The sequence below is a fragment of the Bicyclus anynana genome, chromosome 10 (genome assembly GCF_947172395.1).
Source record: "Bicyclus anynana chromosome 10, ilBicAnyn1.1, whole genome shotgun sequence".
In the NCBI taxonomy this organism is placed as follows: Eukaryota; Metazoa; Arthropoda; class Insecta; order Lepidoptera; family Nymphalidae; genus Bicyclus; species Bicyclus anynana.
The window spans coordinates 11739483-11764969 of record NC_069092.1 but is presented as its reverse complement, the minus strand read 5'-3'; the positions used below and the strand labels follow the sequence as shown (position 1 = coordinate 11764969).

The following is a 25487-nucleotide window of genomic DNA, read 5'->3' as shown; positions in this document are numbered from 1 at the left end:
TCGACACATAGCGGCTGAATAATCCCCTTAGGGGCCCCCTACTACGACTATGAATTCCACCGATAAACAAACTACTGGAGAGCCCCTAGGTGACTGGAGTTTCAAGCAAATGTTGTCTATGATTTTACATTAGATCTTTGAAAATTCTGTGACACAACCACAGAGAGACGTATTTTGTTAATTCTTTGACATTTTACAAAATAATTGAGTTTCTAATATTTTCATTTACTTTTTGTTTTTATTTATCGTAGTAAAATTTAATATGTTCAAGTGTACAATAGATCAGTTTTATCAAAAAGTTTCTTTCTCACAAGAAGGAGTTGTTAGAAAAATATTGAAGTTATGTGGACGAACATGATCATATACAAAATTATCAGCCGATGGACGTCCACTGCAAAGATTACAATGTATTTGGTCCACTGCTGGACATAGCCGTCTTGCATGGACTTTCAAACACAACGGTCTCGAGGGGCCAGCGTCCAGCGGCTCCCTGCAACCCGCTTGATGCCCTCGGTCCACCTAGTGGGGGTTCGACCAACACTGCGATTTCATCGGCTCTTCGAACTATGTGGCCTGCCCATTGCCACTTCAGCTTCACGACTCGCTGTGCTACCTATGTCAGTGACTTTGGTTTGTCTGCGGATCTCCTCATTTGTGAAACGATCACGCAGAGAAATCCCAAGCATACTATTTACTATATAAGTAGTTTGATATTTCATGATTTTGTAATGTGGAATCCTACTTGAAATAAAAAAAAATATTGTAAGAGGAAATTTGTTTATTTTACTCAAAACCACCTATAATTACCTGAAATAATTACAAGTAGGTACTATTATGCTGTATTTTTTTACAATTTATAGTAAGTGCAGTAAATAAATATAAGTGTAGCTTATCCTTAGGAATAGTGGTAAAATTGCATTTCACAAAGCTTTAGATCACATAATATTATATATTTAGGAGGTAGGCTTGGCCCGGTAATGGGCTGATAATAATGAACCACACAGTACTTATTGCAATTCTAAAATCAAACCTATATCCTTTTAATACAAAGTTTAATTAATAACAACAATAAATACATAATTTATCATACATATAACTTATTGTTATTATTGTATATTTTTATAGGGCCAGACTTAAATGAAAAATGCAGAAGTAAACATTTAATAATTATCTTTATTAAAGATGTGAATCAATAAATTTCATTCAATTAAGATTTGTATACATTTTCTATTGTTATGGACTTCAGAGTGAGTGACCACCTTACAACATACTGCACTCACTCCTACTACCTCTATATTAAATGCTGCTGACTTTTCAAGGTATGTGGGTCTTCCAATTACTGTGATCTGAAAACTCGGATTTTCAAGGACCAAAGTATTCTCAGTATTCTTGGTAAAACAGTATTCTCAGAGCTCATCACAGCTATTCCCTGCCATGATAGCCGGTTTCTTTAAATCTGTGCATAGGGTCCTCCGGGGTTGTTTATATGTATACCTATGCGTGCCATCAATACAGCTTGACTTGTGGCATTTCTGTTATTTCATAGAATGCTTGATGGAATGCACATACAGTCTGAAAATAAACATTATGTTAGTTACATTTATGTAGGTTATAGGTATATTTCCTAAATCAAAACTAGATAGGTGTACCTAACATTTATATAGGTTAGATTACAAACAAACTAATTAAATTCTTCATCATGAGTATGTTAAGCATGAGTCTCCTCTCAGAATGAGAGGGATAAGGTCCACCACGCTGGCCCAATGTGAATTGGCAGACTTCACACATGTAGAGACAATGTTTTTCCTTCACCGTATGAGACATGTGATATACATTTAAATTCATAAAATGCACATAACTGAAATGATTTGGAGGTGCATGTTTCAGACAGCATTTGAACCTACACCCTCCGAATAGAAGGCAGAGGTCATATCAACTGGGCTATATGGATTTTGACCTACTCCTAATTTATCTATACTAATATTATAAACAGGAAAAATTTGTTTGTTTGTTTTGAATAGGATCTGTAACTACTGAACTGATTTGAAAGATTCTATCACTGTTGGGAACCTACACCATCATAATCAAAGGCAGGGGTCATACCCACTGGGCTAATTGGTTTTATATCTACTCCTAATTTATCTTTACTAATAATAGAAACAGGAAAGATTTGTTTGTTTGTATGTTTTGAATAGGCTCTGGAACTACTGAACCAATTTAAAAAATTCTTTCACTGTTGGGAAGCTACACTATTCCCGAGCTCTATAGGCTATATTTTATCCCCATATTCTTACGGAAATGGGAACCACACAGGGTGAAACCGCGCGGCGTCTTCATGAACAAAAAATTATTGATAATGAACAAAGGTACGTACCTGATAACATCCCGTTTCATAGAATCGAAGTGCTGCTAGAATGTATAATACTAGCGGTATTGGTATTCCTCTCTTGGTCTTCTGTGTTCATTCTTCATCAAACAGAGGCATATTATGCCTAATATGAGAATCTTTCGTACATTTCATATCGCCATAGTATTATACTGGGTTTACGCAATTGCGAATATATATCTTGGACACTGATATAACTCGCTGTTTATAACTTCACTTATAACGATCCGAACGTCCACTTTCTAATAAATAAATCACGAATAACAACAAAAAAAAATGCCAGGGGATGGTTTGGCTGACAAATATCGGTAATTCAGCAGTCAGCCGCCAGTTCCTGTCAAATGAGGGGTTTCTTTTGTCTATGAAACGCGTAGGGGTTGAATTCGACACATAGCGGCTGAATAATCCCCTTAGGGGCCCCCTACTACGACTATCGGTGGAATTCATAGTCGTAGTAGGGGGCCCCTAAGGGGATTATTCAGCCGCTATGTGTCGAATTCAACCCCTACGCGTTTCATAGACAAAAGAAACCCCTCATTTGACAGGAGCTGGCGGCTGACTGCTGAATTACCGATATTTGTCAGCCAAACCATCCCCTGGCATTTTTTTTTGTTGTTATTCGTGATTTATTTATTAGAAAGTGGACGTTCGGATCGTTATAAGTGAAGTTATAAACAGCGAGTTATATCAGTGTCCAAGATATATATTCGCAATTGCGTAAACCCAGTATAATACTATGGCGATATGGAATGTACGAAAGATTCTCATATTAGGCATAATATGTCTCTGTTTGATGAAGAATGAACACAGAAGACCAAGAGAGGAATACCAATACCGCTAGTATTATACATTCTAGCAGCACTTCGATTCTATGAAACGGGATGTTATCAGGTACGTACCTTTGTTCATTATCAATAATTTTTTGTTCATGAAGACGCCGCGCGGTTTCACCCTGTGTGGTTCCCATTTCCGTAAGAATATGGGGATAAAATATAGCCTATAGAGCTCGGGGATAGTGTAGCTTCCCAACAGTGAAAGAATTTTTTAAATTGGTTCAGTAGTTCCAGAGCCTATTCAAAACATACAAACAAACAAATCTTTCCTATTTCTATTATTAGTAAAGATAAATTAGGAGTAGATATAAAACCAATTAGCCCAGTGGGTATGACCTCTGCCTTCTATTCGGAGGGTGTAGGTTCAAATGCTGTCTGAAACATGCACCTCCAAATCATTTCAGTTATGTGCATTTTATGAATTTAAATGTATATTACATGTCTCATACGGTGAAGGAAAAACATTGTCTCTACATGTGTGAAGTCTGCTAATTCACATTGGGCCAGCGTGGTGGACCTTATCCCTCTCATTCTGAGAGGAGACTCATGCTTAACATACTCATGATGAAGAATTTAATTAGTTTGTTTGTTTGTAATCTAACCTATATAAATGTTAGGTATACCTATCTAGTTTTGATTTAGGAAATATATAACCTACATAAATGTAACTAACATAATGTTTATTTTCAGACTGTACGTGCAGTCCATCAAGCATTCTATGAAATAACAGAAATGCCAAAAGTCAAGCTGTATTGATGTCACACATAGGTATACATATAAACAACCCCGGAGGACCCTATGCACAGATTTAAAGAAACCGGCTATCATGGCAGGGAATAGCAGTGATGAGCTCTGAGAATTCTGTTTTACCAAGAATACTGAGAATACTTTGGTCCTTGAAAATCTGAGTTTTCAGATCACAGTAATTGGAAGACCCTCATACCTTGAAAAGTCAGCAGCATTTAATATAAAAGTAGTAGGAGTGAGTGCAGTGTATTGTAAGGTGGTCACTCACTCTGAAGTCCATAATAATAGAAAATATATACAAATCTTAATTGAATGAATGATGGAAAATAAAAATTTATTGATTCACATCTTTAATAAAGATAATTATTAAATGTTTACTTCTGCATTTTTCATTTAAGTCTGGCCCTATAAAAATATACAATAATAACAATAAGTTATATGTAAATTATGTATTTATTGTTGTTATTAATTAAACTTGGTATCAAAAGGATATAGGTTTGATTTTAGAATTGCAATAAGTGTGTGTGGTTATTATCAGCCCATTACCAGGCCAAGCTTACCTACTAAATACATATATAATATTATGTGATCTAAAGCTTTGTGAAATGCAATTTTACCACTATTCCTAAGGATAAGCTACACTTATATTTATTTACTGCACTTACTATAAATTGTAAAAAAATACAGCATGATAGTACCTACTTGTAATTATTTCAGGTAATTATAGGTGGTTTTGAGTAAACAAATTTCCTCTGACAATATTTTTTTTATTTCAAGTAGGATTCCACATTACAAAAGTATGAAATATCAAACTACTTATATAGTAAATAGTATGCTTGGGATTTCTCTGCGTGATCGAATCACAAATGAGGAGATCCGCAGACAAAACAAAGTCACTGACATAGGTAGCACAGCGAGTCGTGAAGCTGAAGTGGCAATGGGCAGGCCACATAGTTCGAAGAGCCGATGAAATCGCAGTGTTGGTCGAACCCCCACTAGGTGGACCGAGGGCATCAAGCGGGTTGCAGGGAGCCGCTGGACGCTGGCGTCTCGAGACCGTTGTGTTTGAAAGTCCATGCAAGACGGCTATGCCCAGCAGTGGACGTCCATCGGCTGATAATTTTGATTATGATCATGTTCATCCACATATCTTCAATATTTTTCTAACAACTCCTTCTTGTGAGAAAGAAACTTTTTGATAAAATTGATCTATTGTACTCTTGAACGAATTAAATTTTACTATGATAAATAGAAACAAAAAATAAATGAAAATATTAGAAAATAGAAACTCAATTATTTTGTAAAATGTCAAAGAATTAACAAAATACGTCTCTCTGTGGTTCTGTCACAGCATTTTCAAAGATCTAATGTCAAATCATAGACAACATTTGCTTGAAACTCCAGTCACCTAGGGGCTCTCTAGTAGTTTGTTTATGAAATGCAATGAAGGATGATTCAATAGTCAGCCCCTGGGTGAATACTGAATATTGGTTTGTGGGGGATTGTTCACTTCACGACTATGAATTCCAGGGTTAGACTGTTTGTTCGTCCCCCGAGGACGAAATGTTTCAGTTAAAGAAAGCTTTCTGCAATTTCGCTCATGTTTAACTTCTAAATGTTACTTCAAGTAGCAAGTAGCGATATTGTTCTGCGAACTTTGCTATTTACGGATGCTTGTTCTTTTGTCGTCAAAAAGTTGTAGTTTAGTGTTTATTCAAATAAGTTTTTGTATATTTGACACAAGCGCAGCTGCATTGCCACTGCAACACGAATATCCTTATTCGCAACTATAAATGACTTATCTCTACAAATATCTTTATACATATATGATGTAGGTTACCTACTCGAATTTGTTACCAATTTTATACATTAATATTTCAAATCTACGAGATGGCGGTATGTTTTTATTTAATTTTAATTAAAAAAATCTATATTATTTTTACGCACTAGTAAGCGCAGTGTTGGTCGACCCCAGATGGACTGACGACATCAAGCGAGTCGCAGGGATTCGCTGGATGCAGGCAGCTCAGTATCGTGATGTTTGGAAGTCCCTACAAAAGTCCTGTAAGGGCCAGGCTTAATAATAACACAGATTTACTTTGTTAAAACGGCTTATATCGGGAACGTATATGGTGACGGTTAGGCACTTGGCGTAAAAATCGTTTACCCTGGAATTCATAGTCGTGAAGTGAACAATCCCCCACAAACCAACATTCAGTATTCACCCAGGGGCTGACTATTGAATCATCCTTCATTGCATTTCATAAACAAACTACTAGAGAGCCCCTAGGTGACTGGAGTTTCAAGCAAATGTTGTCTATGATTTGACATTAGATCTTTGAAAATTCTGTGACAGAACCACAGAGAGACGTATTTTGTTAATTCTTTGACATTTTACAAAATAATTGAGACTTGAGTTTCTATTTTCTAATATTTTCATTTACTTTTTGTTTCTATTTATCATAGTAAAATTTAATTCGTTCGAGAGTACAATAGATCAATTTTATCAAAAAGTTTCTTTCTCACAAGAAGGAGTTGTTAGAAAAATATTGAAGATATGTGGACGAACATGATCATAATCAAAATTATCAGCCGATGGACGTCCACTGCTGGGCAGAGCCGTCTTGCATGGACTTTCAAACAGAACGGTCTCGAGCCGCCAGCGTCCAGCGGCTCCCTGCAACCCGCTTGATGCCCTCGGTCCACCTAGTGGGGGTTCGACCAACACTGCGATTTTATCGGCTCTTCGAACTATGTGGCCTGCCCATTGCCACTTCAGCTTCACGACTCGCTGTGCTACCTATGTCAGTGACTTTGTTTTGTCTGCGGATCTCCTCATTTGTGATTCGATCACGCAGAGAAATCCCAAGCATACTATTTACTATATAAGTAGTTTGATATTTCATACTTTTGTAATGTGGAATCCTACTTGAAATAAAAAAAATATTGTCAGAGGAAATTTGTTTATTTTACTCAAAACCACCTATAATTACCTGAAATAATTACAAGTAGGTACTATTATGCTGTATTTTTTTACAATTTATAGTAAGTGCAGTAAATAAATATAAGTGTAGCTTATCCTTAGGAATAGTGGTAAAATTGCATTTCACAAAGCTTTAGATCACATAATATTATATATGTATTTAGTAGGTAAGCTTGGCCTGGTAATGGGCTGATAATAATGAACCACACACACTTATTGCAATTCTAAAATCAAACCTATATCCTTTTGATACAAAGTTTAATTAATAACAACAATAAATACATAATTTACATATAACTTATTGTTATCTATACTAATATTATAAAGAGGTAAAGTTTGTAAGTTTGTCACATTTTTTAAATGGGGTAATCTTCGGAACTACTGGTCCGATTTCAAAAATTCTTTCACCAGTGGAATGCTACATTATCGGGGAGTGCTATAGGCTATATTTTATATTAGTATGATATATATTCGCAGAGTTAACACAGTTTTTGTCATACAGGTCGGACCGAAAATCCTCTTAAGCAGACTTATTCGCATGCGCTGCCTTAACCATTGTGTAAAATTGAAATTAATGTATGGAGGCTTTATGCAGAAATTCCACTACATGACGCCCCGCGCTTTCAATAACGTAGTTCCCATTCCTGTGTGAATATGGGAATCAAACATAGCCTATGACACTCGCAAATAACGTAGCTTTCTATTGGTAAAACAATCTTTCAAATCGGTCCAGTAGATCCAAAGATTATAAGTTTTGGCATAGAAGTCTCTATTGTCCTTTGTCATCGCACCACGCTCATAGGGCTGGACCGATTTTGCTAAGGGTTGGGGTAAGGTAGGGAAGGTATAGGGTAGAGTAGGGTAGGGTACAGGTAGGGTAGGGGTTGTGTAAGGGTAGGGTAGGGGTAAAGGTAGGGTAGGGGTTGGGTGGGGTAGGGGAGTGTATGCCTAGGTTAGGGGTAGGGTAGGGTTAGGGCCTACCCCTATCCTAGGGGTAGGGAAAGGGAAGATTACGGGTAGGGTAGGGTACGGGTAGGGTAGGGGTAGGATACAGTTAGGATACGGGTAGGGTAGGAGTAGGGTAGAGGTAGGAGATCGATACTGAAGCCTATTTTCTATTTTTTGTCTGTCTGTTTGCCTTTTTTTTGACCAGGCATCACGCTGAAACTACAGAATGAATTCAAATGATACTTAAGACGATTTGAGACCATAATACGTAGAAGGATAATAGGATATTTTTTGTCGCGAAAACAAAATCAGAAATGGGTGAAGTAGGGGTAGAAAGTTTGTACGGAAAATCCTTAATTTTTCTAGGTACATTTGTAAATGTAAAATGATTATATTTATAAATAAATGGTATTGGACTATTTATTAGGTATAAGGTTTAAAACTTGCAAAATAGAATGTGAAATAGGGGTTGAAAGTTGACATCAATTTTTACGCGGACGAAGTCGCGGGCGTCCGCTAGTTATTGTATATTTTTATAGGGCCAGACTTAAATGAAAAATGCAGAAGTAAACATTTAATAATTATCTTTATTAAAGATGTGAATCAATAAATTTTTATTTTCCATCGTTCATTCAATTAAGATTTGTATATATTTTCTATTGTTATGGACTTCAGAGTGAGTGACCACCTTACAATACACTGCACTCACTCCTACTACTTTTATATTAAATGCTGCTGACTTTTCAAGGTATGAGGGTCTTCCAATTACTGTGATCTGAAAACTCAGACTTTCAAGGACCAAAGTATTCTCAGTAATCTTGGTAAAACAGTATTCTCAGAGCTCATCACTGCTATTCCCTGCCATGATAGCCGGTTTCTTTAAATCTGTGTATAGGGTCCTCCGGGGTTGTTTATATGTATACCTATGCGTGACTTCAATACAGCTTGACTTTTGGCATTTCTGTTATTTCATAGAATGCTTGATGGACTGCACCTACAGTCTGAAAATAAACATTATGTTAGTTACATTTATGTAGGTTATATATTTAATAAATCAAAACTAGATAGGTATACCTAACATTTATATAGGTTAGATTACAAACAAACAAACTAATTAAATTCTTCAACATGAGTATGTTAAGCATGAGTCTCCTCTCAGAATGAGAGGGATAAGGTCCACCACGCTGGCCCAATGTGAATTAGCAGACTTCACACATGTAGAGACAATGTTTTTCCTTCACTGTATGAGACATGTAATATACATTTAAATTCATAAAATGCACATAACTGAAATGATTTGGAGGTGCATGTTTCAGACAGCATTTGAACCTACACCCTCCGAATAGAAGGCAGAGGTCATATCTACTGGGCTATATGGATTTTGACCTACTCCTAATTTATCTATACTAATATTATAAACAGGAAAAATTTGTTTGTTTGTTTTGAATAGGATCTGTAACTACTGAACTGATTTGAAAGATTCTATCACTGTTGGGAACCTACACCATCATAATCAAGGGCAGAGGTCATACCCACTGGGCTAATTGGTTTTATATCTACTCCTAATTTATCTTTACTAATAATAGAAATAGGAAAGATTTGTTTGTTTGTATGTTTTGAATAGGCTCTGGAACTACTGAACCAATTTAAAAAATTCTTTCACTGTTGGGAAGCTACACTATCCCCGAGCTCTATAGGCTATATTTTATCCCCATATTCTTACGGAAATGGGAACCACACAGGGTGAAACCGCGCGGCGTCTTCATGAACAAAAAATTATTGATAATGAACAAAGGTACGTACCTGATAACATCCCGTTTCATAGAATCGAAGTGCTGCTAGAATGTATAATACTAGCGGTATTGGTATTCCTCTCTTGGTATTCTGTGTTCATTCTTCATCAAACAGAGACATATTATGCCTAATATGAGAATCTTTCGTACATTCCATATCGCCATAGTATTATACTGGGTTTACGCAATTGCGAATATACAACGTGTCCCAAAATTCAACGATAAGCGGGCGCCAAAAGATTGACCTGCTCATGAGCACTTAAGGAAAAATAATAAAAAAAATATACCTAAATTTTTTTTTAGTTACAAAATAAATTTTAAAATTCTTTGAAAATTTACACCTTGTATGATATTTTGAACTACCGCAGCTACAATTTCTTAAATATGCTTAAGATTTTTTTTGTATCGGAACCTAAGTAGTACTACTATTCACCACAACTCTTAAAAACACCACAATGCCCGCAGTTTTTACACAAAAAAATATCAAAATATTTTTTTTCCCTCAAATTTTTAAAGATTTTTACTTTCAGTCTACTTTGAGTCATGGTCTTGCAAAAAAAAGTATGAACACCGCTATGGCAAGTTATTTTCAAAGTTGACGCAACTAATCAAGATTTCAAAATAGTATAATACCCTAGGATAACTAGTCGCAAAAAAAAAATATGCGTACCATTTGTAAACAAGAACTAAATTTCTAAAATGTTTTTGCTCCTAGAAATCACTTTTACTTTATGCACAAAATGATGTGAGTCATACGTTGCAATTTCCTAGAATTTTAATGGAACGAACGATAACATTTAAAAATAAGAGAGAGAGAGAGAGAGAAAGATAGCGATAAGTATACGTTAGAGAGGGATAGACAGATGTTCTTTGTTGAATGACAATGATGCAGGTAAAGAAAATCCTGTTCCCAGCAAGTCAGTACGCTCTGCTCCTTTGTTTACTGCGCAACTTTCCGTATTCAATTGACGTGGCTCTCGTACTAACGACTTTTGGCTTTGCATTTTGGACTGGACTTAAGTGATCTGCAAACTGAACTGACCTGGCATTATTTTGGACTGTGCCTGTGTTTTGTGAATTGGACTTTTGGTGTATTTTGGACTGTTTAGCGTTATCATGCCGCAACCATACACGCCGATGGAATACGCTAACATGCATCTCATTTATGGAGAATGTCGGTGCAATGCTAACGCTGCTAGCAGATTGTATCGAGAAAGGTACCCAAACGCTCAAAGATATCCAGATTATCGGGTATTTATGAATGTGCATCAAGCGTTTTCGGAGGGTCGTTTGCCGTCAGCTAGAAGAAACGCTGGAAGACCTAGATCGGAATGCGATGAAGAAGTTCTCAATGAAATAAACATTGATTCAACTACCTCAGTGCGTGCCATAGAAGCAGCTACGGGAATCCCAAAAAGTTCAGCACATCGAATACTAAAACGTCATCGGCTACACCCATATCATTACAGACGTGTACAAACGTTACTATCACGGGACTATCCACTGCGGATCGCATTTTGCCGAGTGATGCTTCAAAAGCATCGGGAAGATCCTCAGTTCTTGGATAAAGTACTATGGTCGGATGAAACAACCTGCAAGAAAGATGGCTATTTAAATCTTCACAACCTACACAGCTGGAGCAATGAGAATCCGCACCTGATGAGAGAAGACAAATCCCAATATCAATTTAAGGTCAACTTATGGACGGGCATTTTAAATGGAAAAGTGATTGGGCCTTTTGAATTACAAGGAAACTTAGATGGGGACAGTTATTTGAACTTTTTACAAAATGATTTGCAAGAATTACTAGAAGACGTCCCCCTAAGCGACCTTCAAAATATGTGGTATCAAAATGATGGTTGCCCAGCTCACTACGCTCGTCCTGTGAGACAATACCTAGACCACGAGTATCCGGGGCGTTGGATCGGGCGACTTGGTCCTATCCTATGGCCACCCCGATCACCCGACCTAAACCCCCTGGATTTCTTTTATTGGGGTTGTCTCAAAGACAGGATCTACGCAAAACCGATTACGACATTGGACGAGCTTCGGCAAAAAATCACTCAGGCTGCGGCACATATCAATGCTAGAAGATATGCGCGAAAAATAAAACGGTCGTTTTTAAGGCGATGTCGTGCCTGTATTAATGCCGGTGGAAAACAATTCGAACATTTACTTTAATGTTGTGTAATTAAAATAACAAACACATTTTTGGAACATAGTAAAATTTATTACTAACAACAAGAACAATTAAGAAATTTGGTTCTTGTTTACAAATGGTACGCATATTTTTTTTTGTGACTAGTTATCCTAGGGTATTATACTATTTTGAAATCTTGATTAGTTGCGTCAACTTTGAAAATAACTTGCCATAGCGGTGTTCATACTTTTTTTTGCAAGACCATGAGTCAAAGTAGACTGAAAGTAAAAATCTTTAAAAATTTGAGGGAAAAAAAATATTTTGATTTTTTTTTGTGTAAAAACTGCGGGCATTGTGGTGTTTTTAAGAGTTGTGGTGAATAGTAGTACTACTTAGGTTCCGATACAAAAAAAATCTTAAGCATATTTAAGAAATTGTAGCTGCGGTAGTTCAAAATATCATACAAGGTGTAAATTTTCAAAGAATTTTAAAATTTATTTTGTAACTAAAAAAAAAATTTAGGTATATTTTTTTTATTATTTTTCCTTAAGTGCTCATGAGCAGGTCAATCTTTTGGCGCCCGCTTATCGTTGAATTTTGGGACACGTTGTATATCTTGGGCACTGATATAACTCGCTGTTTATAACTTCACTTATAACGATCCGAACGTCCACTTTCTAATAAATAAATCACGAATAACAACAAAAAAAAATGCCAGGGGATGGTTTGGCTGACAAATATCGGTAATTCAGCAGTCAGCCGCCAGCTCCTGTCAAATGAGGGGTTTCTTTTGTCTATGAAACGCGTAGGGGTTGAATTCGACACATAGCGGCTGAATAATCCCCTTAGGGGCCCCCTACTACGACTATCGGTGGAATTCATACCCTGGAATTCATAGTCGTGAAGTGAACAATCCCCCACAAACCAATATTCAGTATTCACCCAGGGGCTGACTATTGAATCATCCTTCATTGCATTTCATAAACAAACTACTAGAGAGCCCCTAGGTGACTGGAGTTTCAAGCAAATGTTGTCTATGATTTGACATTAGATCTTTGAAAATGCTGTGACAGAACCACAGAGAGACGTATTTTGTTAATTCTTTGACATTTTACAAAATAATTGAGTTTCTATTTTCTAATATTTTCATTTATTTTTTGTTTCTATTTATCATAGTAAAATTTAATTCGTTCAAGAGTACAATAGATCAATTTTATCAAAAAGTTTCTTTCTCACAAGAAGGAGTTGTTAGAAAAATATTGAAGATATGTGGATGAACATGATCATAATCAAAATTATCAGCCGATGGACGTCCACTGCTGGGCATAGCCGTCTTGCATGGACTTTCAAACACAACGGTCTCGAGACGCCAGCGTCCAGCGGCTCCCTGCAACCCGCTTGATGCCCTCGGTCCACCTAGTGGGGGTTCGACCAACACTGCGATTTCATCGGCTCTTCGAACTATGTGGCCTGCCCATTGCCACTTCAGCTTCACGACTCGCTGTGCTACCTATGTCAGTGACTTTGTTTTGTCTGCGGATCTCCTCATTTGTGATTCGATCACGCAGAGAAATCCCAAGCATACTATTTACTATATAAGTAGTTTGATATTTCATACTTTTGTAATGTGGAATCCTACTTGAAATAAAAAAAATATTGTCAGAGGAAATTTGTTTACTCAAAACCACCTATAATTACCTGAAATAATTACAAGTAGGTACTATCATGCTGTATTTTTTTACAATTTATAGTAAGTGCAGTAAATAAATATAAGTGTAGCTTATCCTTAGGAATAGTGGTAAAATTGCATTTCACAAAGCTTTAGATCACATAATATTATATATGTATTTAGTAGGTAAGCTTGGCCTGGTAATGGGCTGATAATAACCACACACACTTATTGCAATTCTAAAATCAAACCTATATCCTTTTGATACCAAGTTTAATTAATAACAACAATAAATACATAATTTACATATAACTTATTGTTATTATTGTATATTTTTATAGGGCCAGACTTAAATGAAAAATGCAGAAGTAAACATTTAATAATTATCTTTATTAAAGATGTGAATCAATAAATTTTTATTTTCCATCATTCATTCAATTAAGATTTGTATATATTTTCTATTATTATGGACTTCAGAGTGAGTGACCACCTTACAATACACTGCACTCACTCCTACTACTTTTATATTAAATGCTGCTGACTTTTCAAGGTATGAGGGTCTTCCAATTACTGTGATCTGAAAACTCAGATTTTCAAGGACCAAAGTATTCTCAGTATTCTTGGTAAAACAGAATTCTCAGAGCTCATCACTGCTATTCCCTGCCATGATAGCCGGTTTCTTTAAATCTGTGCATAGGGTCCTCCGGGGTTGTTTATATGTATACCTATGTGTGACATCAATACAGCTTGACTTTTGGCATTTCTGTTATTTCATAGAATGCTTGATGGACTGCACGTACAGTCTGAAAATAAACATTATGTTAGTTACATTTATGTAGGTTATATATTTCCTAAATCAAAACTAGATAGGTATACCTAACATTTATATAGGTTAGATTACAAACAAACAAACTAATTAAATTCTTCATCATGAGTATGTTAAGCATGAGTCTCCTCTCAGAATGAGAGGGATAAGGTCCACCACGCTGGCCCAATGTGAATTAGCAGACTTCACACATGTAGAGACAATGTTTTTCCTTCACCGTATGAGACATGTAATATACATTTAAATTCATAAAATGCACATAACTGAAATGATTTGGAGGTGCATGTTTCAGACAGCATTTGAACCTACACCCTCCGAATAGAAGGCAGAGGTCATACCCACTGGGCTAATTGGTTTTATATCTACTCCTAATTTATCTTTACTAATAATAGAAATAGGAAAGATTTGTTTGTTTGTATGTTTTGAATAGGCTCTGGAACTACTGAACCAATTTAAAAAATTCTTTCACTGTTGGGAAGCTACACTATCCCCGAGCTCTATAGGCTATATTTTATCCCCATATTCTTACGGAAATGGGAACCACACAGGGTGAAACCGCGCGGCGTCTTCATGAACAAAAAATTATTGATAATGAACAAAGGTACGTACCTGATAACATCCCGTTTCATAGAATCGAAGTGCTGCTAGAATGTATAATACTAGCGGTATTGGTATTCCTCTCTTGGTCTTCTGTGTTCATTCTTCATCAAACAGAGACATATTATGCCTAATATGAGAATCTTTCGTACATTCCATATCGCCATAGTATTATACTGGGTTTACGCAATTGCGAATATATATCTTGGACACTGATATAACTCGCTGTTTATAACTTCACTTATAACGATCCGAACGTCCACTTTCTAATAAATAAATCACGAATAACAACAAAAAAAAATGCCAGGGGATGGTTTGGCTGACAAATATCGGTAATTCAGCAGTCAGCCGCCAGTTCCTGTCAAATGAGGGGTTTCTTTTGTCTATGAAACGCGTAGGGGTTGAATTCGACACATAGCGGCTGAATAATCCCCTTAGGGGCCCCCTACTACGACTATGAATTCCACCGTAAATACGGTAAAACCGCTGGAAACACCTTTAGGCAGTGTACGGCCGCTTTAAATTTTCAACGGCTTTCAAACTTTGCAAGGTTTCTCTTAGGGTTGCCACTTGTCGGATTGCTGAGATTAATAATGGTATATTTAAGCGGGAACAGAGAGACATTCCCTTTCATTAAAAAGTACTTTTAAACTGTGAACTCGAGAGGATAATGATTTTAAGACGGACTTATAACAGTGTACACTTATACAGTGTAGATATCGATTAATTGCCGCAAGTCCGTCTTAAAATCATTATACATATTATATAACAAAGTCCTCCACCGCGACTGTCTGTCTACCTATTTGCGAGAAACTCAAAGACACACAGGTTATTTATGTAACTTGGTACACCATTCAAATAATAGTCACTACATCATTTTTCATAATGTTTTCGTAATTTTTATCAACTAACATAGTTATTTTAACGAAAGGATCGTCAAGATCATTTTGTTGAAATAATTAACAAAGGTACGTTATTTAACATCAAATGGCAGTGTTTTTTTTGGGTTTTACGATCATCGAACATGAATATTTCAACGAAATTACGTAAATAATGATTTTTCGTTGAAATAATCTTAGGTAGGTACTACTTGCTACAACCACTTCTAAATTACTGCCACTTTACGTAAAAATAAAGATACTTTATGTCATTTCGTTGAAAATATGATGTTAGATGATTGCTATAACGAAAATATGATGAAAAACGTTGTAATGACTCATTATTCGAATGGTAAACCGAGATACATAATAACCCTACTGATTTTGGTATATAAATTGTCAAGATTTTGTGTACCTAAATTAATTGAAATATGACGATAATAAATGTTGTATCGTAAAACGTGTCGTTTCTGGAAGTTTGACTGACAGAGGACTTGGTCTAAAACACATAATAACCCTGTTGAACGGATTTTCTCTTGTTTATGTTTGTTTGTTTTATTTGATAAAGTTTGATTTTCTATCTGCTATCCATCACTTTCATCACTTAACCAGATAGCCCAGTGGGAAAAGGGGGCCAATATTAGTATAATGATCATCATCATTATAAGGATGGACGTCCATTGCAGGACTTAGGCCTCTCGCATGGACTTCCAAGCACAACGGTCTCGAGCCGGCAGCAACAGCATAATAGTATAGTTAGGTATTATTCTTTTAAATTATTTTTCCATCAGCCGCAGCGTTTCACGTGGTCAGTTTGTGTCTAATTTGCCAACCCTAACTCCGTTGGTGTGTGCAAAAACAAATTAATTATTAACACATACACATGCCAGCATCGTGCACGGTTTCATATGTGACCAACTTTGTGAAACTTGAAATTGGGATTATGTACGTTATGTAAATACACATCCGGCCTTTGAAAATAGCCTGAATTCAAATTCAAGCGTTTGATGTACGCCTCGCCGGGTCGCATAATAATTTTATTTAATTAAGCCTGCTTTTAAAATACCTAATTTAGAAGTCAACATGAGAGATGTACTTTAAATATTAATGATACTGTGCGTACCTAAGTAACTAATTATTTATTACTTAATTCATTTTTTTTTAAATAGGGAATCATTTTTACTCGAATTTCAAGCCTTTAAATACAATATTTTAGTGATGTGGGATGAAAAGTGTGTACTTTTATCGTAATGGATTTCTGATGACTATGTCTATTAAGTAGATACTTATCGAATTTTCAATTTTCATTTAAAATTTTAAAGCTCTAGAAAGGTCACATTGATATTGAGGTACTTAGTCGTAAATTTAAAATTAAATAGAAACTGATTTTCTGACTTCGGTCATTTATTTTAATTTGAGAACCTATACTAACTAAAATGTTAACTAAGTAGGTATACATAATGTCTAAATATATGAAAATATCTTTTGTACAAAAACTACGCTGTCATTATAAGAATTGCCTATTATAAAAGTTAAAGTGAAATTCAAAATGCCTCTATTCCATGAGAATTTCTGTTAATTTTGAACCGTAATATTGCCTACATTTGTTGTTTTTATTTTATATTACTTAAAAAGAGGTTATTGGTGATAAGTTAAGTTGATAATTTAAAAATTAATTAATTACAATCGAATGGTAATATTAGTCTCAGAGTCATTTCAAAAGTGGGTCGCATAATGACAAATGAGGCGACATGTTTTTATAGGGGTGGTGATGTACGGTGTTCCACAAATGCGTCGCTAGAAAAACCTTTCAGAAATATCACCCTGCCTTAGGTAGAGACGTAGACTGGCGAGAAAATCTTCTTATATTTTTATAGGCCTTTGTGTAATCCGTCGCGTGGAATTTTTTCTAACACATTTATTATTCTCCCGTCCTGTCCTGTCCTGTCCCGAACCCTTCCCGTCCCCATCGCGTTCCGTCCCGTCTCATCCTACCCTGTCCAGGCTCTCGCACTTGGATAGTTTTTAACCGACTGATCTGATGATGGAGTCAAAATACAGACGAGGGAACTCCCCAACGATTTACAGCAATTACCTTGTGTTTGGGCTTGATTAATTTGTATTGATGAGAACTTTCCACCTAGATGGGTTGTGATTGTAATTGGGGATCTGGTGATAAAGACCAAGGTCAATTAAGGGAACGCCTTAACGGGTTACAGTAGCTACGAGTACCTTGTGTTTGGGTTTGATTTTGTATTGATGAGAACTTTCCACCTAGATTGACTATCATTAGGGAGACCCCTATTATACCTAAGATATTATGTTCTACCTGCTGATCAGTTTGAAGACGGTGCTAAGCCGGTAATATATTAATTCAAGCCATGAATATTGGAAATGTTTAGGTATTTCAGACAGTGCTCTTTCAATATAATATGCATCCATAAATATAATTGGTTTTATAAAGTATATAGTATACAGTTGTCTAAAGTTCCAGCTATCGACTATTTACATAAAATACAAACATACCTATTCTCTATCTGTATCTATCTGTATCTAATATTATCACACTGTTATACGAGCCAAAAGTCCGTTTTGTAATTACTTAATTTAAAAGTTTTTGAGCGAGACGCATTCGACCATAACATTCAGCGGTAGGTATTCCCAAATGACAAACCAGAGCGCAATTGCATTACCCGCTACCTGCATATTATAAGAGTTTTAGATCAGCGAAAAGTAAGCATGTACTATTTTTCTATATCAATTAACTCTATTATCTATTCTATAAGTATATCAATCCTCATCATATTTATAGAGGGTACGTCTGACGAGGCCAGACGGGTGATCAGTCCTAACTAGGAACCATTCCACCAAATTCTCTGTGATTATGATTGATCTTCATCATAATAATGTCTTTTTTAAATGTGCCCAGGGTCAGGCCTGGCTCCGCATAACATAGGGAAATGCTGAAGTTGAGATTCACGCTGTTCCAATTGGATTGGCAAACTTAGAGGGTGATGTTAAATTATTTAACGACCGTTTGGAACCCTGGTAACTTAAATTTTAAGTTTTCGACTTTTATTCACTATCAACCTATATTCAGCTCACTGCTGAGCTCGAGTCTCCTCTCAGAATGAGGTCTGAGAGGAGACTCGAGCTCAGCAGTTAGCCAATAGTCTACCACGTTGGCCCAACGCGGATTGGCAGACTTCACACACGCAGAGAATTAAGAAAATTCTCTGGTATGCATTATTTCTCACGATGTTTTTCCTTCACCGTTTGAGACACATGATATTTAATTTCTTAAAATAAACAAAACTGAAAGGAGGTGCATGCCCTGGACCGGATTCAAACCAACACCCTCCGGAATCGGAGGCAGAGGTCATATCCACTGGGCTATCACGGCTCACTTTTAAAGTAAGCCTCACTATTATAAATGAATTTTGACTTAACCAACTCACTGATCATTTTACCAAAAAAAAAAGAGAAATAAAAGAGAAGCTCTGTTATAACATAGCCTGAACTAGGGGCTCAAACCCAGGACCTCGTCCTATGTAGGTTCAGCGTTGGACCAACAAATAATTTAGTGTAACATACATCTAAATTGATGGCAAATCTATCAATATAGTTTAGAAAACAGATCGGGTGCTGTAACCGAATTAGTGCTCGTAGCTAAAATGTGTTGTTAGCAAAGTTCCGAGAAGAGAAACCACAATTTACGTCCAAATTTAGAATGGCAAAGCACTGCAGTTCTCGCTACGGCAAAAGTTACGAGTTAGAAGTTGACATTTTGGTTGATTCTCTCGTACTTGCGTCATTTGGCCGTTCGTACGGACGGCCTTTCTGAGAATTTGCATTGTATTTTAAGTTAACGTGCCAGGTAAAAACATTCTTAAACGTTTTGGTATTTAAAGTTACGGTCATATATTTTAAGTAGGTAACCAGTGTGCCTAGTGGGAGTTTTCAATATTTTCATACTGTTACTATCGCGTTGACGTAAACGCAAATTTCTTGGGGATCATCTCCTCCCGAGAGTGTCGGGTGAGGGGGTACGGGCCTCGAGGCTTTGCCTGATTTCTTCCAGCCCCTTTCGGGGCTGAGGCATCTTGGCCTATGAGTTGAATTTTTTTATTTTTTTTTTTATTTATTGTTGTTGTCCTTCAGCGCGGCGATGTTTTGTCTGGTGCTTGCGTCATTTATATCGTCGTCTCCGCTGCCTCCGGTGCCTGCGCCTTCTGAGATGGCCATTTGTAGAAGCTCACGAGGTAGAAAACGCCCATTTGGCGGTCTTTCGCAGTGCGGTGCTATACCATGTAGATGAATGTACGATCCGTTATCCGCTCGCGCGAACATTCGGCGCGCCTAACGCAAATTTATATGGAACAGTTGTGCAGTAGTGCCACTAGATGGCGCTGTTTCAATTCCTTGGAAATTCGCGTTTACGTTAACGCGATAGTAACTGTACCAAACTGCCACTGAACCCTCAGGTTTGAAAATAGGACGAAAGTGAGAGCTATTATCCCTGCTTCCCGTAGGTAATCTTTAAATTGTAAAAGCAAGCAAAGGCCACAAGCTTCGTTATTCGAAAAAGCTGAATTGTTATACAAATAATAAAAGCGAATAAAAGTATTCCCCAGTTGTCGATATTTTTGACAGTCACCGCAAAGGCAGCAAAATCAAATGTCACGTTAACTTTGCCTCTACTCGGCTACACATGACGGCCGCGTGCGATTCTGAAATACAATTTTACAATTGCAACCATACCAGCCTCCCTAGCCAAGTGGCATGTTGATTCTCTTTCTACGATCGCTAACGCCTTCGAAAACTAGAAAAATGTATGGGAATGACAGATCTTGATCACGTGACTTGTCGATAGCAAATGTCATTCCCATACATCTTTCCAGTTTTCGAAGCGTTAGTGATCGTAGAAAGAGAATCAACATGCCACTTGGCTAGGGGGGCACTACACCGCGACATATTCAAACTCCAGTGACCATTTACTTAACAGCGTTTTTCTGACTAGAACCATGATTTATGCCGACGACGGAGAAACACAAAGTAAAACTAGAAACACCCTTTTTGCGAAGCTGTCAATGAATCAAAATTTTTCAGTTAATTAATGATTGAGAAATAAGTTATTAATGTTAAACATTTTATGATAAAGATGCTTTAAGGTAATCGGATTAACCTTCTTTTGGGAAATACTTTATGTACATATAATATGATCATCATCATCATCAAATCAGCCGATGGACATAGACCTTTTGTAGGGACTTCCAAACACCACGTTCCTTAGCCACCTGCATCCAGCGACTCCTTGCGACTAGCTTGATGTCGTCAGTCTACCTTTTTGGGATCGATCAACATTGCACTTTCCGGTGTGTGATAGTCATGACAACACCTTGAGACCCCAAAATGTATGAACAAATAAAATATAATAGCATTTTTTTAAATAAGAACAACTGCTGCGTTTCTTGCTGGCTTATCTCAACAGATTTTGTCTTCCGAGCCGAAAGTAGAATTACTAGGTACCTACCTACAAACAGACAAACTTCTCGTATCAAAAGTGCTAAAAAACTGAGATTAATTGAACAAAAAAGCGGTTGTCTGTAAAGTCGGTTTACTGACGATAGTTGAACGTGACAACGTCATAAGAAAATACTGATGGAATGGTTGCATTTTTCAAAAGAAAATGTTCGTTTTTCTAAAATACTGTTTAATGATCTTCATAGACCAGAATATACTTTATTTTTTGTAATAAAAGTTGGCAACCCTAGAGCGAGGGAACGACGCATGACGTCATCTTTTTTCGAGAGTGCAGCCGGATTCATCGAATTATAAGACGTTGTCACGTCAAAAAATAACAAAAATTTTATTTGATAATCAAATCTATACTAATATTACAAAGCTGAAGAGTTTGTTTGTTTGATTGAACGCGATAATCTCAGGAACTACTGGTCTGATTTGAAAAATTCTTTCAGTGTAAGATAGCCCATTTATCGCGAAAGGCTATAGGCTATATTTTATCCCCGTATTCCTACGGGAACGGGAACCACGCTGGTGAAACCGCGGAGGCGTCTACTAGTGAAATATATAAGTACAATACAATTATAAAGCTAATCTATCAAAAGAGTAAAATTGCATAAGAGTATTAGATGAAAAGCTGACGCGATCCTTTTTGATTGCTGCAAGTTAGAGCGTGGCTGCGACTCGCGCAATAGGATTATGGAAAACAATCCCTCACTGGCTGATTCCCTTTGTCCAATAACGTGCACGTATTCTGCACAAAATTTAAAACAATTTACAACAGAAACTCAACCGTAAAAGTTAGCTTCAAATTGCAATGAATGCTATAAATAACAGTTGGAACCCAAGCACAAAAAAATATGGCTCCAATTAAAGTAATTTATAAATGTCAGACAAATATACATGCTAATTTTAAACGACAATGTTGCAAAAAATAAACACAACATATCTCTTTATACCACTCTTTATTTGTTCTATATTATAAATTAATGTAGTCTTCATTAAGCAATTGTCAATCAAACTGTAATTAAACAAGCCGAAAACTGACATTGGCGAAGTAAATTGTACCCAGTTGGTACACCAGAAAGCCATAAAATCAAAAATTGAATTGAAGTCGAAAACTGAAACTATTATTTAATAAATGACACTAATTTGGATATTGTAACAATTCATTCATCAAATCTGAGCCCAGCTATGTATATAAAAAAATTACAGTTTTCACTTCAGAAATAACAAATGATTTTTTTTTATTCTTTACAAGTTAGCCCTCAATCATACCTAATGGTAAGTGATGATGCAATCTAAGTTAAAAGCGGGTTAACTGATGAAAATCCACACCCCTTTTAGGTTTCTACACGACATCGTACCGGAACATTAAATCGCTTGGCGGTACGTCTTTGTCGGTAGGGTGGTAACTAGCCACGGCCAAAGCCTCCTACCAGCCAGACCTGGACTAAATTAAGAAAACCTCAATCGGCCCAGCCGGGGATCGAACCGACGACCTCCGTCTTGTAAATCCACCGCGCATACCACTGCGCTACGGAGGCCGTCAAAGTGCCGTCAAAAATTAGTAAAAAAACCCGTTTTTTCCGGGTAAGCTTTCACTTAAAAGTTGGAAACATCTTAAGAGTACTTTTTAGGTTAAGTCACTGTCATATTTATTTGATGCGAGCATTTTTGTTTCTTGTGAGAAATCTTTACTATTCAGGACCCCTAACTAATTTTGATACAGGGCCCTTCCAAGCCACGCTACGCCACTGGTCTTAAGCCATACTATTCAATGCAGTAATGCTGCCTGGCATTAGAAATAAGCATGGCTAAATCGCAATACGGATGTTTCGCTCTGAAAGGCATGCTAGCCAGTGAAATTACGGACAAGAGGCTCTGCGTAAACGGGTTCACAACATGCCTTGCTAAGTGTTGATACATATGCTTTACTAGTAGACGCCGCCCGGTTTCACCCGTGTGGTTCCCGTTCCCGTAGGAATACGGGAATAAAATGTAGCTTATAGCCTTCCTCGATAAATGGGCTATCTAACGCTGAAAGAATTTTTTAAATCGGACCAGTAGTTCCTGAGATTAGCGCGTTCAATCAAACAAACAAACAAACTCTTCAGCTTTATAATATTAGTATAGATTACCACTTGACGTCAGGTAGGTCTATTAAGCCTACTCCGTCAGCCGTTACTATAAAAAACCGAGTATTTAATTAATCAAGTAGAAACCAGGTCGTGAAATTAATACTCGATATTCAACTCGTTGCTCGCTCATTATTTAATTGCATGTACCTATTAACCGAATTTCATCAAAAGCTCGACCACAATATATCTGATCATACCCGTAGCTGGTTACTTTAGTAATTAATGCTGTGCAGAATTTATAACGAAGCCGGTGCATCGGATTGGCTTGTAGGAATATACACGTAAACACGGTCGATGCGGTGCTCTTCTTTTTAAATCTAAAACTAGCCCACAGCAGTGAGTAGGCATGTCGCTTTAGACCGTAAGCTTGCAATGGCCAGACATACCTGAAAGTTCGTCTGTCCATGTCCCAATAATGGGGTGTCATTCAAAAAAAAAAAAAAAAAAAGAGCCGTGATAGCCTAGTGGATATGACCTCTGCCTCCGATTCTGGATGGTGTTTGTTCGAATCCGGTCCGGGGCATACATCTTAGTTGTGTGCATTTTAAGAAATTAAATATCACGTGTCTAAATCGGTGAAGGAAAACATCGTGAGGAAACCTGCATACCAGAGAATTTTCTTAATTCTCTGCGTGTGTGAAATCTCCCAATCCGCATTGGGCCAGCGTGGTGGACTATTGGCCTAATCCCTCTCATTCTGAGAGGAGACTCGAGCTCAGCAGTGAGCCGAATATGGGTTGATGACGACGATTCCAAAAAAAACGAATATACCGGGGGATTCAGTTTGCTATTGTAGCTACGTAACTATTATATATATCCAAAATGTAATTACACCATTGGATAGCCGAAGAATCAAAAAATTTTATTCTCTTAGTTAAAAATGATAAATCATAAGCAGTGGATAGGGAAGCGCTGATAATTTGAAATCATTTTGTCGGTATTCGAACATTCCAGTTAGTATAACATTTGACTCAGAAAAGCTATAACTTACATATTTATTGTATCTACAAAACATTAGTGTAAATTAGATACAGTGAGTAGAAATTGCGTAAAAGTAAAAAAAATAACATCAAAAATATTTTAGGTCAGCCTAAAGGCGTCAAAATGCCAAGCTCAAATGTATAGGTTTTGTTGAAAAGAGAAAACCAAGAGCTATCGAAAGATTCCAATAAAATCCCCTCGGTGGCTACTATCAGGGCATTTTGGTAGGCTCCGGGACCTGATACGTGAAATTTAGTTTCTTAAAATTCACATTCACACAACTAAAAAGTTGAATGTGCATTCGAACCCACGTTCTCAGAATTGTAAGGCAGAGGTCATATCCACTGGTTATCACGGATTCCCAGATAAGTACGGTAGTCAATTGTAGAGTTTGGATCGTAGTGGTTTTGTAAAGTAGAACCTTACTTACTTTTAGTAAGAGCATAGACTGACAACACGTTTCCTAAACTGCGGTATGTCTGACGATTGCAGGCTCTTGTTCTACTTGCATTAAAGCAATTACGTAACACCAAACACGGCCACAAGAATAAATCGGTTAACTGTATTGGCGCAATAAAATCCTGGACATCCAATACTGCAGCCGATGGAACGAACTTGCTTGCGATAGATACAAACATTGTAAAATAGGCTACGTTAAAATTTTTTTAATTTTTTTTTTAATTTCTGAAATAATTTAGCCCTTAGACTGCGGTCTCACCTGGTGTTAAATGACGATAAAACTTAAAATATAAGCAGGTTTACTTGGAAGATATACATTTTATTCTACCTACTAACGGACGCCCGCGACTTCGTCCTCCCTTAAACCTCTTTAATCAAGCCCTTACAGTAAGTAGTATCGCTGTAAAAATGGAGTAAATTCCCGTTTTCCCAACATTTCCCTTCACTGCTCTGTTCCTATTGATCGTAGCGTGATGAAAAGTATACTATAACCTGCCTAGGAGTATGAAGGATAATTGTACTAAGTTTCGTTATAATCCGTCGAGTAGTTTTTTTGTAACGAACATACAGACAGACAAAAATT

At 36.8% G+C, this 25487-nt stretch overlaps 1 protein-coding gene and 2 long non-coding RNA genes across 3 annotated transcripts in view; all 3 read right to left on the bottom strand.

Annotated features, from left to right (window-relative positions):
- The window catches only part of LOC112046646 (suppressor of lurcher protein 1), a 412265-nt gene that overhangs the window by 46450 nt on the left and 340328 nt on the right, over positions 1 to 25487 (bottom strand). The gene's annotated exons all lie outside the window — the stretch shown is intronic.
- LOC128198411 (uncharacterized) lies at positions 1154 to 2779 on the bottom strand. Its single transcript, XR_008251128.1, has 2 exons — positions 2375 to 2779; positions 1154 to 1572 (listed from the first exon to the last, which is right to left on the bottom strand). It is a non-coding gene; the product is annotated as an uncharacterized LOC128198411 (long non-coding RNA).
- LOC128198412 (uncharacterized) lies at positions 6913 to 15492 on the bottom strand. Its single transcript, XR_008251131.1, has 3 exons — positions 14935 to 15492; positions 9701 to 14302; positions 6913 to 8898 (listed from the first exon to the last, which is right to left on the bottom strand). It is a non-coding gene; the product is annotated as an uncharacterized LOC128198412 (long non-coding RNA).